The 15,418-nt window shown below is 43.6% G+C and overlaps 1 protein-coding gene across 1 annotated transcript in view; it reads right to left on the bottom strand.

The window, feature by feature from the left end:
* Nucleotides 1-8,945, bottom strand: part of FHIP1A (FHF complex subunit HOOK interacting protein 1A) — a 108,408-nt gene extending 99,463 nt beyond the window's left edge. Inside the window, exon 1 of the mRNA XM_084856259.1 lies at nt 8,524-8,945. The gene's annotated coding sequence lies outside the window, so the exon portion shown is untranslated. The remainder of the gene's footprint in view (nt 1-8,523) is intronic.
* Between the last annotated feature and the right edge of the window lie 6,473 nt (nt 8,946-15,418).

Raw genomic sequence — 15,418 nt, 5'->3', positions numbered from 1 at the left:
CAGAAATCAGGCTGCCCCTGTGCCCTACTTGCCCTGTGGGGCAATAAGTGTTCAGTGTTCAAGACATTTTCATCTAGCACTTGTCAAAGGCATTCAATGTAAAGGATTTCAGATGGGTGGAAGAAGATTGTCAAATACATAGCTAATATCAATATCACTATCCTTAGCTCCATTCTTTAAATGTATTCAGCTTAAATCCTTTCTACATTCAGTTATTATCATTTTTATTCAATTGCTGTTTAAGAGATAACAGTACAGTTCTATCTTCCAGTCACGCCAGCTGGACAAGGATAAGGATTGCAACTAAACCCTTCACACAGGCATAATTCCAAGTTATTGTATTACATTTTCAATATTACGCCATCGTAACATTACATCAGTGCGATAGCATAAAGGATAAAAGGAACAGAGTTGGAGATGTGTTGGAGAACCAGCAGAAGAATGACTTGCTTAGTTGGAATTCTGCCCTCCCACAGGATTCAGCCCTATCTCATCCATGAACATAAAGTCAGGCTAGCAAAGTAACAGGCATAAGTAACTACGCACGCAAAGGCATAAACAGGGAGACTAGAAACTGTCCATCCAACCCGTTCCGTCCCTCCAGCCACATCAGATAAGAACAGACTAATTCACAGCGCAATCCTATACTTGTCTCAAGATGTGTAAGTCCTATTGAATTCAATGGGAATTACTTCCAGGTAAGTGAGTATGAGACTGCAGCCTGAAAATGAATGATTAATCCTTCCTGCTCTACCTGCCGTCCTCCCTAAAATCCACACATACCAGTTAGGTTTTGGGAGAAAAAAGGTCTCATTCACAGAAAGGGGGCTGTTTCTCCAAAGACTTGTCACTGGGGGGAGAGGGGAGGCCACAGGCTGTATCTGTAGATCAGGTTTCCCATGCCCGCTCTTCACTGACTGGCAGCAACTCTCCAGGTTTTCAAATGGGATATTTGCCAGCCCTTTTGGGAGATGGCAGGGACTGAACCTTGGACCTTCTGCATGTGAAGCATGTGCTCTACCACTGAGCTTCAGCCCTTCCATATATTGTCTCCTTTTTTTAACTTCTGTTTTGCTTTTGAAGTTGCTGCTGGGGGTGCACAGGATCCCAACTAGTTACACTACTGTGTAAACACCCCAAAGCAGTACCATCTTAGCTGGATCATCAGCTTGCCCTGCAGGGCTGCAATTCTATGTTTAATTTGGAGTACACTCCCCTGAAGTCAGTAGGACTTGCTGGGGATCAAGAAATCAGAAAGACAGAGAGATCCTCATAGCATTATTTATTTATTTATTGCATTTATACCCCGCCTTTCTCCCTCTCGCAAGGAACTCAAGGCGGCTTACATTATCCTCCTCCTCACCATTGTATCCTCACAACAACAACCCTGTGAGGTCGGTTGGGCTGAGAGTCTGTGACTGGCCCAAAGTCACCCAGTGAGCTTCCATGGCCAAGTGGAGACTAGAACCCAGATCTCCCGGCTCCCAGTCCGTCACTCTCACCACTACACTACACTGGCTCTCATTAGTGATATTATTTGCAAATCAGTAGCATATCACATTTAGGAATGATCTGACTTTATACTGCCAATAATTTTGTTTTTTTTAAGTAACATTGCAAACTATTAACCTATATTCCACTGGATGTTTTTTTTTATGTGGCCTGCAAGAAATCCTATTAATCTTGTTGGAGAAATTTCCTCAAATGATTTCCCAAAGTGCTTTGAAACTAGAAGAACTTTGCACTGACTAAAGACAAACCAGTTATAACATGGTATATTTAATGAGATATTCGCCCACAACCCTGCAAATTTATTTAAGGAGAGTAAACACCAGTTGAGCGAGAAAAAGAAACACCAGCTGCCTCTTGCTTAAGCGCACACAAGATTCCTCCTCTCATCAAGGGTTTAAAGCTCTCCCACAAAAGTCCCTTTTGCGTACAAGAACACTGTCTGCTAACCTTTCAGTTATATATTTGTAGCTCTGGCTCTGTCTTCAAAAAGTACAAATACTTCATGGCTTGATTTTTAATCCTCTACTCTGCAGTCAGGCCTGGCTGAAGCCATCTGGTGCCCTAAGAAGAACATAACGAAGGCAAAAGGGGATAATTTGCCCCAACAACATGTCTCACTACCATAAGTGGATTTAGTAATAAGAAATCAAAATCATTTCAAGCTCAACTCCATGCTCCAAATCTAAGGAACAGGCTTTCTTCCTTTTCATGTTAAGCCAGGACCCTCTTAGATGTCCTATTTCAGAACTACCACAGAATATTCCCTGAACATACCTTCCCATTTCATTTGAACATACCTTCAGTCCCTGTCAATATTTCTGGATCCCCCACAATATATGCATATCCCTCTCCCTTCTCCTCCAGAAAGAACAGTGCTGTTGTTGCCTCTAAACCCCATGAGACAACAGCCCTATTCAGACATTCTCTTAGTGGTTAACTTTAACATATAAGGAGAGGAACACAACAATGGAAAGGGTGGGACTGGAACTGCCCATTGCCCTCTAATTGTGGAGGGTAACTTTATGAAGGGAGCCTCCTATATCCATGGAGGGTTTCCATATAACTGAGAACGCTGGAAAATGAACAGGACAACGGTGTGGCCGGGGCTAGAGCACTCCTTCTCCTCACACGTTAAAGTCAACCACTTAGAGAATGCCTGAACAGGGCTACTGACTTCAGCTCACAGGTAACTAGTGGGAACCCAGCCCCTGATGTTTGCAGTACAAAACCTTTAAGTTCAGGTGCTATTTTAAACAAGTGGCCTGGCAGTAGCCTAAAGGCCTCCTTAACAGTATAATCAGATGGCCCATGTATCAGGACCAAAAAATCTCCACATTTATCCCATTTTCACTATTCCTTTACTAGCAGTGCCTCAGTATACTTCAAGAAGCTTAAAGTTAGACAGGTAATAAAGGAAACACATCGTTTTAAAAAGCAGCCACCAATGTCTCTTACTATGCAATCCGATACACATCTACTCAGAAGTAAGTCCCATTAAGTTCAATGGGGCTTATTCCCAGCTAAGTGGATACAGGATTGCAACCTTAAACACAGTGCGTGCTCCCACTTTGCTAAGCAGAAGAGAACTGGGGCGGGGGAAGCTTTTCTTTCAATATCTGTTTCTTTGTGAAGGTTGAGTACCAGTGTATGTTGTTGTTAATATCTGTTTACAGATATAAAGTTTGCTATGGAAGAAGTAGCAAGCACGCAAACTTTCAAGCAGCATTAGTCTCCCACAAAGCAAAGCAATTTGCCCTTCTCCCAAACACAGCAGAGGAGTTAGTTAAGACAGAAAGACAATATAGCAGGGTGGATAAAAATTGATGCTTTAAAAAAATCACCAAAGATGGATTTTACCACATTTACATTGGATTTTTTTCAGTCCAGTAACTATCAGATCTTGTTTTGACCTACCAGTCACAGGTGTTTCATTTTTGTTTGCTACTGTTTTTTGTTTGTTTTGTGAGGGCAAGTCTGGGCCAAGAGTGAAGCAGAAAGGAGCAACACTGTTAAGAAAAAGAGAAGACAAAATTGTCCCGTATGCATCTTCCTGTATTCTCATACTAAGGCTGCAATCCTGTATCCACTTACCTGGCAGTAAGTCCCACTGAACTCAATGGAACGTTTTTCTCATGAGACATGTATAGGATTAGCCTCAAACTGTCATGGGTGCCAGTCATAAGAGAGACCCTACATGGGAATATTTTAAAGATATTCCCTCTATAGATAAAAAGGAAAGCATGTAAAATATATACACTGATACAAAGAGATGCAAAGCCTGCTTGTAAGAATGAAACAGTGTAAATAGCCTATTTAGTTGTTAATTTACAGATAGTCAGATTTGCACCATTGTTCAGGAAATATATAAAAATATATATGAAGAAGTTTCAATGGGAAATTTGATTTAAATCAGTGGTTTAAACTTTACCTTTTTCTTGCTGATTTAAATCAATCCAGCCTGGTTTAATGCTCCTCCATAAAAAAAAAAAAAAATCCCAGTACATAGAAAGGTATGCGCTGGCCTTCTCCCCAACATGCTGATTTTCTATAGGTAGAATTCTTTCCCCACCCCCATGCAGCAGCATTTTATTATGGAAATCCCACTTGCAGCCTAAAGAGGTATAGTTGAAACACAGGTTTATCTCCTCATCTGCTGCATGTGAGAATTAAGCTTCAGATTTTTGTCTCCTTCAGTGGCTACAATCCCATGGCCAAACTATTTCTTTCTGTTCCCACCTGAGCAGGTGGGAATATGTTCAGTAGCTAACCACAGTAGCCATCAGTGATCATTCAAGCAATCACTAAATATCAAGTTGCACTTGAAATGAAGAGCTTTCCTAAATAATTTTTAATGTTGCAATCCTTTTCTATGCATGTTTAGACAATCCTATGCATGTTTAGACAGAAAAAAGGTCCTACAACTCCCAGCATTCCCCAGCCAGCCAAGGGAGTTGTACGACTTTTTTCTATCTGAACATGCATAGGATTGCGCCTTAAGAGTTATAATTAATATCAGCTGCTGAATATTGACTGAAGAGCACAGACAAAACTTAACAACAGTTTACGCATCAAGTTGAAATCTATTAGCTGAAACCAGAAGTTGGTTCTACTCCTATGGCTAAAGGTAAACCAACTTCTAAATTGCTTGTTAGCCTAGCAACTTGAACATCAAGAGGCATGGCAAGGAGAAGACACCATAAAAAGGTAAGTTTTTACCATGATGCTTGGCAAAAAAACAACCCACAAGAATATTTTTAGAGCATGTTCTTGCATCCTGGTCATTCCAGAGGGAATGCGCCACCACAGAGAAGGCCTGTTGCGATGTTACTCACAGACGTGACTCTGGAAGTTGTGGCATGAACAACAAGGCCTCCCCTGAAGATTGTAGTAGTCTAACCAGTCGATATAGAGACAATCTTTCAGGTAACCTGGTCCTAAGTTGCTTAGGGCATTATATGTCAATACCTGGCTTTATATGTCAATACCCTGAACCTACCTCAGTAGCAAACTGTCAGCCAGTGCAGATTTCTGCAATAACACAAGAATTCCCGACATAACTTCAATCTAGATCACTATAACGCATTCAGAGGCTCAATTATCATTATTTGAAAACGAGGTGGCAGAAAAAAAGGCAGTTTTAAAAGCTGATTATTGATTTTATCAGTGTAGTAGCCAACATGACTACTTTATGTCCATTCATATACTTATTAATAAAATACACTAACTTTTAAGATCAAATGTACAAATATTAAGCTGTTGTAAATGTTTTGTAATTTAGACAAGAAAAAGCATCTAAACACATTCACATGTCAATTAGGAGTAAACAGCTTCACTATGGATGCTATCATTACTGGTTTCCTTTACTGAACCATGCACAACTTGATACCCAGGAAGTCAAATTGTGCATGGTTGAATCATAGAATAGTAGAGTTGGAAGGGGCCTATAAGACCATCGAGTCGAACCCCCTGCTCAATGCAGGAATCTTCATCAAAGCATCCCTGACAGATGGCTGTCTAGCTTCATCTTAAATGCCTCCAGTGTGAGAGAACCCACTAATTGGTTCCATTCTCTTATTGCTGTAACAGTCAGGAGGTTTTTCCTGATGTTCAGCCGGAATCTGGCTTCCTGTAACTTGAGCCCACTATTCCGTCTCCTGCAGTCTGGGATGATTGAGAAGAGATCCTGGCCTTCCTCTCTGTGACAACCTTTCAAGTACTTGAAGAGCGCCATCCTATCTCCCCTCAGTCTTCTCTTCTCAAGGCTAAACATGCCCAGTTCTTTCAGTCTCTGCTCATAGGGCTTTGTTTCCAATCCCCTGATCATCTTCGTTGCCCTCCTCTGAACCCTCTCCAGTTTGTCTGAATCCTTCTTAAAGTGCTGTGCCCAGGACTGGACACAGTACTCCAGATGAGGCCTAACCAGTGCTGAGTAGAGGGGAACTAGTACTTCACAGGATTTGGAAGCTATACTTCTGTTAATGCAGCCCAAGTTAGCATTTGCCTTTTTTGCTGCCACATCACATTGTTCATATTCAGCTTGTGGTCTACAACAATTCCAAGATCCTGCTCACCTGTAGCACTGTTGAGCCAAGTATCCCCCATCTTGTAACCGTGCATTTGGTTTCTTTTTCTTAGGTGTAGAACCTTGCATTTATCCCTATTAAATTTCATTCTGATGTTTTGATAGAAATAATGAGTTTCTAGTAATGATAGAAACTCAACCACCCAGGTATTGTGGCCTGCCAGGTGCTTCCTAAGTCCTGTTTTTGTAGTGCTAAAAAGGCAGCAAACACAGCAATTTTATCAGGTGCCTGATGGACCATCCTGCATGGCTTCTTTTAGGTCAAAGTCACTTACTGTGCAGGCCTACCGGATTTCTTTTGTCAGACCAGGCTACAGGTGATGACATTTTTTTGGTAGACAATTCTTTCCTAGTAAAGGAAAGCAATTATGCAAGCCTATTTTCATCAAGGAATTAAAAAAGCATCTTGTGGTGTTAGAAATGCATGCATTGAAACAACATTCCCATGCTTTCTCAACCCCAATGTATGTGCCTTTTTTAAGTAATGTGAGCTAAGTGTTAATTATATAATTATTATTCCCCTTATCTCCAATCTCCACTTGTACAATGTAACCAAGGGAAGAAATTATTAACACCCTATTAAGAGAAATCTACTATAGCATCATGCAGCCCAATCATGCACATGTTCATTCATAAATAAGCCCCAATGTGATCAACCAAACTTAGGGTGTAATCCTATGCATGTTTCGATAGAAAAAAAGTCCTGTAACTCCCAGTATTCTCCAGTCAGCCGTGTTCCCCAGAAACGAGAAATATCAAAGTTCCATGCTCAAATACCAGAAAATTAATTTGGACTGCAGGGCTCTGATCAAGAATTCCCTAGTATATATTTAAGGTTTACATTTGTTATGGTTTACCTTTGTTGCAGTGTACCTGTTTCATGGTCAATTGGTCACACTGTTTATACTTCCCCCTCTATTACCATATACCTGCCAATTGACGACAACACTTCGCACAACTGATGAAACAATACAGGAAGTTATAAAAGCCTGCATTCATTTTTAACAATCGGTCAGCATAGTTTGAGATACACAGGTAATATAAATTATATCCAAAGTCACAGAGAACTTAGCTATAATTTATATTTGTCTCAAATAAGAATAACCGTTATGTAAAAGGACAATTCTGTGCAGTTATATATTCAGAAAATATGCATCTGATATGAAGTTTCAAGAACCTATATTGTTGCCAACAGTGGGTTTTGTTTTGTTTTTGGTAATGTACAAATGCAATAAATGAAATAAAGATTAAAAACAATGTAAGTATCATTTCCAAAGAGTTTTGCTCTGATAAGGGCAGGCATCTGTATAGTAAGAGCAAACTCTTTTTCCCCTTTAACCAAAAAGAAAAAGGCGATTAAGCTGGATTTCCTAGTGACCTACATAATTTTCTCAGCTTGCCAGTTACTATTAGTGCAGGCCACCTAATTTCGGTGCAGGGGGGGAGTGGTACCCGCCTAAGCCGTGGGGGAGGGGTGCGCAATAGGACGGTCGCTGTAATCGATCTGAAAACAGAACAGTAATTCTGAGGAGCGATGTCAATGAGCTTTACTTCGCATGTTGCTGCCTCCATAGCTAAGGAAACAGCTGCCTTGTTCGCCCCTCCCACAGCATCATCAGCCATTCCCAAACGGGAGCGGATTAAGTTTGTTACCTTGGCAGAGAGACCGGTTTTGTTTGGGCAGAGTTACACACATGGGGGGGGGGGGGAGGAAAGGCACGGCAAGGCAGGCGCTGCTTTGAGTCATCTAATGGCCTTACAAACCCAGGCAGGGAGCACCCAGCCCTTCTTCCTTTGACGTTTGCAAATTGCAGCGCTTTGCGTTCACGCCTTTGCAGCCCGGGCACGCTAACAATTAACAAGGGGGGAGAGGGAAGGAAGGCACATTAGGCCGAGGCAAGATTCCAAGCGTTCCTACTTAAGCAACAAGTGTGTTTGCAGAAATACTTTTAGGCACGGGTGGGGAGAGAGCGGACCGAGGAGGGTCCGATCTAACTACCGTCTCGCGCCTCCTTGCGCGCCGAGGGCTGGGGAGGAGGGGTGCTGTTTGATTCCCCTCGAAAGCTTGGCAACTACCGTGACCTCCTGTTTGGAACAGCCCCACACTGAAGCCTCTGGGAGGAGCAAGAAACGCAAGCGAGCCCAACACCCGACTCCGCTCCTAGGCCCCAGAGTGGTGATCCGAGGTCAGAAAAGCGTCACCTCCCTGGGTGGCAACCGCCTTCCCAGTATGGCCACCCGCTTCCAGTCGGACCGTCCGCGCGCGCACTCGTCTCTCCCGGTTCCCCGACAGCCCCGTCCAGCGCAAAGAAGCACACGGCTCTTCCCTCGCCTGGAAAAGAAAATGCCTCCCCTAGGAACACGTGGGCGCGAGGAGCAGCAGCAGCAGCTGCAAGATTAGCCACAAAGGACTTAAAGAAAGCGAATACCTGGCGGCCTAAAGCGGCTCCGCTGCCCCGCCGAGAGGTACCGTCGGTGGTGATGGTGCCGCCGCCGCCCGCCCTCGGTCGCCGGATACTTCCGCCGGGGTACTAATCCTCGAGCGTCCGGAGAGTAGAAAGTTTCCTTCTCGACGCGCGAAAGGCGGCGAGGCGGCAACAGCCCGCAGCGGGCCGCCGTGTTGCCTCAGCCCCGCGCAATCCTCTCGGCGCCGCCTTGCTGCCTTTGGGGAGAAGAGAAAGAGGCGGGGGAAGCGCTGCTAGCAACAGCAGCAGCAGCAGCAGGTAAATCCCTCCCAGCGCCGGAGGAGCAGGAGCAGCAGCCGGCTCTGAGCAATGATCCTCCGAGCGCTCGAGGGCAGGGAGGGGAGGCGGAGGAGAGGCAGGTCCGCCGAGTTCTTCCTTTCCTTCTCGGCTCACGGACTCTCCAGAAAGAGTTAAGACAACTTGGCGGGCGCGTGGCACAGAGGGGGAGAACGGCGTGGGGAGTTTGTGTAACAACGACGCGGCCCGCGCGGGAGCCGAGTCTGCCGCCTCACAGTTCGAGACGTGAAGCCAGAGCAGCGGAGTGCGTCTCCTGGACGCTGCAAACCGTCCTGTGTTCCCTTGCTTGGGACGAAAAGCCCTTCGGACTAAGTGGGACTTACTTCCTAGTAAACATGGCTCGGCTGTGGCTCGATTTCCCCCGATGTAAACTACCCTACCCAGGCTCCGAGGAGTCTTATCTGCCTGATCTTTTTAGGGTGGAACTCGCTTAACTCCCATAAATCCTGCGCAATTCCCCAGGCCCCAAGCAATGGCTTCTACTACCACTAGTAAGCCTGAGGTGGAGAGTTGTCGCTTTAGCACGCTCACGCAGTGGTTCTCGTTTGTCTTTCGTCCCCCAAATCCCAAGGGTTCAAGGAGAACTACCTAATCAGTAGACCGAATTAGAAATCCCTTCTCTCCGACGAGCGGTATTGTATCTCATCGGAATTGCAAAGACCGGCTTAACTTCAGTTTAAAAGCCAGCTGAAAAAGATCGTCTGAGGAAAGTCCTGGGAATCAGTCTTTGAAATGAGTATAATACTTTAATATAATAATTGAATAAGAAATTATATAGGATATGGTTCCGCCCAGTTTAGGAACATTGAAGCCTCACTTAAATCAGTGAGACTTTAAAGTGCCTAATTTCGGCTGGGTTATACTTGGAGCGTTCACAGCAGTTTATGTACATTCCTTGCTTACAATAACCCTGTAAGGTAGATTAATATTTATATTTTAGGTGCCCTCTTGTCTAATAACCACTTAGGGAACAATTCTATGTATGTTTAGATGGGAGAAAGGGTCCTACAGTTCCCCACTGTAGCATGGCTGGCTGGAGAATGCTGGGAGTTGTAGGACCTTTTTTCTGTCTAAGCATGCATAGGATTGCTCCCTTAATAAGTTGACTTGAACAGTTTGTACAAAGCAGCCACAGAGAGAACACCTTTCTTTGTAGGGTGACCATAGAATAAACACTGGAATTCAAAACAGGGCAGCATCAACACAGGAAATCTATGACACAAGATGATTAGGCAAAGAAAATGTGCAAGTTAAACATGCTATATTAGCATACTTAATGGGTGTTAAATCCAGTAGGTATTTTTTCATGACTATACTTTGTAGGGTGTGATAAAAATTCAGATTTAACATCCAGACAGAAATAGTGTAATAGAATGAAAGGATGGTGCTAGAAGGAGGGGGAAGGGAAGGAGAAAAAGGGATCAGGTGCAAGTATAGCACAGTTCCAAGAAGTTTGACACCTGCAAACAGCACTGAATGATCTTGCAGCCCCTGTACGTGGAGCCTAACATTGGTTATACATGCTTTCTGGACTTAAGTCTGTGGCTTCTGGACTTAAGTCTGCCTGGAAGCCACATCTTGACCTGAAACCTTGTTCCCAGTCCCAGATATGTAGGGAAAGCTCTGATTATTTGTTCTGCACATGCTTAAAGGCTCTCTTTAATACTTCACATGTGCCAAAGCTGAGCCCCAGCAGTTGACACAATGCAAACGCAAATTAGGCATGTATTAAGCCTTTACCATGTGAATGTATTTATAATTTTAAGTAACCCATTGCTGTTCAACCTGAACACATTATTTTTGCTCAGTGTAATTTGCTGCTTCCCAGGAGTAATTTTGTTCCACTTCAATTCCAAGATGAATGAGAACAAAATCACTACCATAATAGACAAGCAAGAACAATGGAGGTTTCTTTGAAGCTGTCCTTATTTGCCAGTCAGACTGGAAGCTTTTATCAGTGGCCAGGACAGAGCAAGTATCAAAGGAAACCATACTATTCACTGAGAAACAGGTGACCTGCACATTTTCACATTTTAATGTTTAACTAGGAGGGCTACTAACTGGTTTTCCTTTGCTACCTGAGGAAATGGTCTACTCCTGCCTTCTTACTCACCTGTCCCTACCACTTCCACCACCTTTGTCTTTATCATCCACATATATTATCTCTTTCCTTCTCCTGATAGCCAGGGAAGACTTTCAGATATGTTGTTTATTATGGGAAATCCAGAAGTCAACCATGGGGGTTATTTTATACTGTCCCCAACTGACATGTTCAGCTGGTTTCCATAATTTCCTTAAAAATTATGCCAACCCCCCCTCTAGCTATCATCCATCGTCTCCCCCAGTAGGGCTTTAATAAGCAATTAATCCATTTCTTTCTGCACTTGAGGCATTTCAGGGTGCTTCAATTCCTAATAGAAAAGCTGGTTGCCAGAGGATGAGTGCAACTTAATGTTTATCAGGGGTAAGCATAGCAGGCTTAAATATATAGGAACATTAATGTGGTAAAATGGAAAAATAGGTTTATTCTTAGGAAATCAAATCCATTTGGAATTCAAATATACAAGAAAATCAGCAGCATGTTTACGCAGAGGTAAGTCCCATTATGTCCACTGGGGCTTACTGCTGGGTAAGTTTGCATAGCACTGCAGTAAAGGTATTTTTAGAGAGCAATCCTATGCCCCCTAGACAATGTCTGGGGGACACAGAATTGTTTGGTTTTCTGGCTTTGAGCTCAGAGACAGAGGGCTGACCTCAGAGGCAGGAAACCACACTCCCGCACCCTACCCCTTAGAGCCGGTGTGGAGAAAACCATGCTGGCTACTTTTCCAACACCCAGAAAACAGAGTGTGAAGACAGGGAAATGGGGGCATTCCCTGGGGAGGAGACTGGGGCAGCAGCCATACAACAAATCCTGTGGCCGCCCCAGGCTCCTTCCCCCACCTTCATACAGCCTCAGCTAGATGTCTAGCTTAAATGCGGAATGGGAGGCACAACGCACCTCCCACTCTGCATAGGATACTCGTAAGCCTCTGAGTTCAGAGCCTTAGGAGTACCAAGGTGGATCACATAGGACTGCGCCCTTAACTTTGGTTTAAAGCAACCTTTCTTTACCCCATGATAGTGTGAAAGAGCCAAGGCACTATTTGCATAAGTGAAAGATTATAAGGGTTAAAAATTGTTCTTCGAAAGCCAGCATAAGAGACAGCTTCTGTTGTCAGTATTGCCCCAAGCATGTTATTTAAAACAAAAGGGCATAAACATTTGTTTATTTAATTTATATCCCGCCTTTCCATTAAAAATAGTGTTCAAGGCAGCTGACAATAAAATACAGACAAAATGTTACATAATTGAATATAACCACATTGAAATACATTGGATAAAAGAAATAAGCAGCACTCACCAGTTAAAAACCTAGCTCAGCAAACAAGACAGCTTTGCAGCCAAAAGCCTGCCTGAATAAAACTGCCTACCGGCAGAAGGGCAATAAAGATGGACATAGCCTTGCCTCCCTTGGCAGGGAGTTCCAGAACCTGGGAGCAGCCATGGAGAAGGCCTCCTCTCACATTCACGCCAAATCCCAAATGTGGTAGGACAGAGAGACCTGGTTTACATGCAATGTTTAGCCAATTAATTGACCGGGCCACACCTGGGCAAGCGTGCTGCTTCCACTTTGCATCCATTTTCAATGTCTGATGCAACATGTAAACCCTGGATTGTTGAGAGGCAAACAACCCAGAATTTTAACCCAACAACAAGCCATGGGTTCAGACTTTTGAGTTATTTGTCCCTCAACATCCCAGAGTTCCTGGTTCACATGTTTCATCAAACAACCCAGTTCCTGGGTTTTGATGAAAGCAGATACAAAGCACAAGTGGTGGGTGGAAGGCAGTGTGTTCATTTGCTGCTGAGTGACTATGTGTTTTTTTTAACCCATAGCTCATTGTTACATGCAAAACACCATAGAGGCCTCTCCAGAGGATCTTAAAACCTGAGCAGGGAGAACCTTTTAAGGGAAAATGCAGTCTTTCAAATAGCCTTGTCCCAAGTTATGTAGGGCTTATAGGTCATAATCAGCCTTTTGAATTGTGCCCCAAATCAGACCAGTAGCCAGTAAAGCTGTTGTAACAAGACATTTATATGTTCCCTTTAACTGCCTCCAGCCAATAGTCTGGCCACAGCATTCTGGACCAGCTGAAGTTTCCAAACACTTTTCAAAGGCAGCCCCACATAGAGTGTGTTAACAGTAATGCAAGTGGGATGTAACTAAGGCATGTGTCACCATGGCCAGATCCGACGTCTACAGGAATGGGCATAGTTGGCACACTAGCCTTAGCTGTGCAATGCAGTCCTGGGCATCCAATTTCATGGATGAATCCAGGAGTACACCCAAGCTGTGAACCTGTCTTCATGGGGAGTATAACCCCATAGAAAAAAGTTTGAGCCCTTATTCCCCAATGTGTCGCTAAACTGACCAGGAACACTTCTGTCTTGCTGGATTAAACTTCAGTTTGCCCTTAGCTAGTCCTTTACTGACATCAGATACCGATTCAGAACTTGAGCAGCATCCTTGGATTTAGATGGAAAGGTGAGAGAGAGAGTTGGCCATCATCAGCATACTGGTGGCATTGAACACCAACACTCCATGCAGTCTTTCCCAGCAGTTTCATCTATACGTTAAAGAACATAGGGTCACCTTGGCCAATGGCCACAGCATCAAACAGGAGTCCCCCAGCAACACCTTGTGAAATCACCCCTGTCACTGTAAAACAGTGCCTCCAAGTCCCAACCCAGCTAGGTTGTCCAGAAGGATACCATGGTTAATTACTTCATGGTTAGGAAGCTCCAGCTGCATCTGAATTTCCTGAGCTAGAGACACTTGAGTGATTAAAGTCTATCAGCACTGGGCAAAAGAGTATCCACCCCCTGGTTTTATTGTGTGCTCCTTAGTTTTAATTTTTGTGAGCCGCCCAGAGAGCTTCAGCTCTTGGGCTGTACAGAAATTAATTAAATAAATAAATAAAGCCTGTGAGAAGCCAAACAGCCAGCTAATAGAATTTCTACTTCCATGCTAATATATGGCAATTTGAATTAAGCACTCTTGTGTTGTGCAATTAGAAAGAACTGGGAAGGATATAGTAATGAGTTCACAAAGTTCACACCTCATGGGGTAGACTGACAGAATTTAGAAAACTCCTGTAGAGTATTTACTTTACAGGACACTCAAAAGTTGATGGGGAATTAACTAGGCGGGAAGAAGGTGGAGCAGGAAACATTAGATTCCTGTTATCATGGCAACAAGTCCAGAAGAGAAGAAGCAGGAGGAAAACAGACAAGGGTGCCATAAAAGACATGTCTACTCAGAAGTAAGTATCACTGGGTTCAATGGGGTTTACTCCTAGGTAAGTATTGCAGCTGCAATTCATACATAGGTATTCTTGTTTGGTTGGTTTTCCTAAGCTGTTTGAGATTGATCTGAATCAACATCATCTTGCTGGCTGGGGATTTGCACTCCAACACATCTGGAGGATACCAGTTTGGGAAAGCCTGATCTAGAAAGAAGAGGATATTATATCACAAATTGTTCTTTTAACGTTTCTGTCAAAGACCCTCCTCTCATTCTAGGTTTCTCAGGATTCAGTTCTTGAGCTCCTTACCTTTATTCTTACACACTTCTTGGCAATCCTATTTCTCTTTCTAGCTTGCAATATCACGATTCTGCTGATGCTGTCCGTATCTTGGTTTCCTCCTCTTCTCCATCTGTTCTTACCAATATGTCTAACTGTCTTACAGCTATATCTGACTGCATGTTGGATTATTATATCTCAAACTGAATATGTGGAAGACTAAATTTATTGTGTTTTCTCCCAAAACCTTTAGTTTTGCCTTCTGCTGCTTGAGTTGACAATATCACTCTCCAGTCTTCTCAGCAACTTAAGAGTTTGGATGTTACCTTTGATCCATCTCTTTGGCTCATATTTCTGCTTTAGCTAAAGTTCGTTGGTTCTTTCTATAGAACATTCAAAAAATGTGTCCAAAAATGTGGGGAGCTGCAGATGGGAGGAGGGGAAGGAAACTCCTGATGTGCAAACAGAGGTCCACTTGTGTAATGTTGAAGTTGACCCTGGCCCCATCTACATGGGGGATTTATTCTGATGCCTCTGTGCCTCACAGACAGTCATGGCACATGACGTTTCCCCCCTCTCTACAGCAACCACGGGTTTTCATGCCGTAAAAGCTGCATTTTTGCAAAGTCATTTTGTGACAGATTTTCCCGTTGCACTGGCTTCAGTGCAGTTTGGGAGTGTGTGTGACCTCAACTAGTGATACTGGCTCTGGTGATGATGGGGGAAACAGCACTGAAAGGAGGAAGGGAAAGCTATGTTATCTGCGCCTAGTCAGAGGAGCAGAGCTTCACATAAGGTTAATGACTTTAAAAGGTGCACTTTGTTAGCACAGAGCAGAGAGAGGAGTGGAGAAGCCTATTGTTTTAAATCTGCACTTATCCAGAGGAGTGCACCTTCGCATAAGATGAATGACTTTAAAAGATGCTTTGTTTTTC

Source organism: Heloderma suspectum, chromosome 5 (assembly GCF_057233095.1).
Source record: "Heloderma suspectum isolate Gila_16-S chromosome 5, 16-S_ref, whole genome shotgun sequence".
In the NCBI taxonomy this organism is placed as follows: Eukaryota; Metazoa; Chordata; class Lepidosauria; order Squamata; family Helodermatidae; genus Heloderma; species Heloderma suspectum.
The sequence above is the reverse complement of the archived record's forward strand: the minus strand, read 5'-3'. Positions and strand labels throughout refer to the sequence as shown.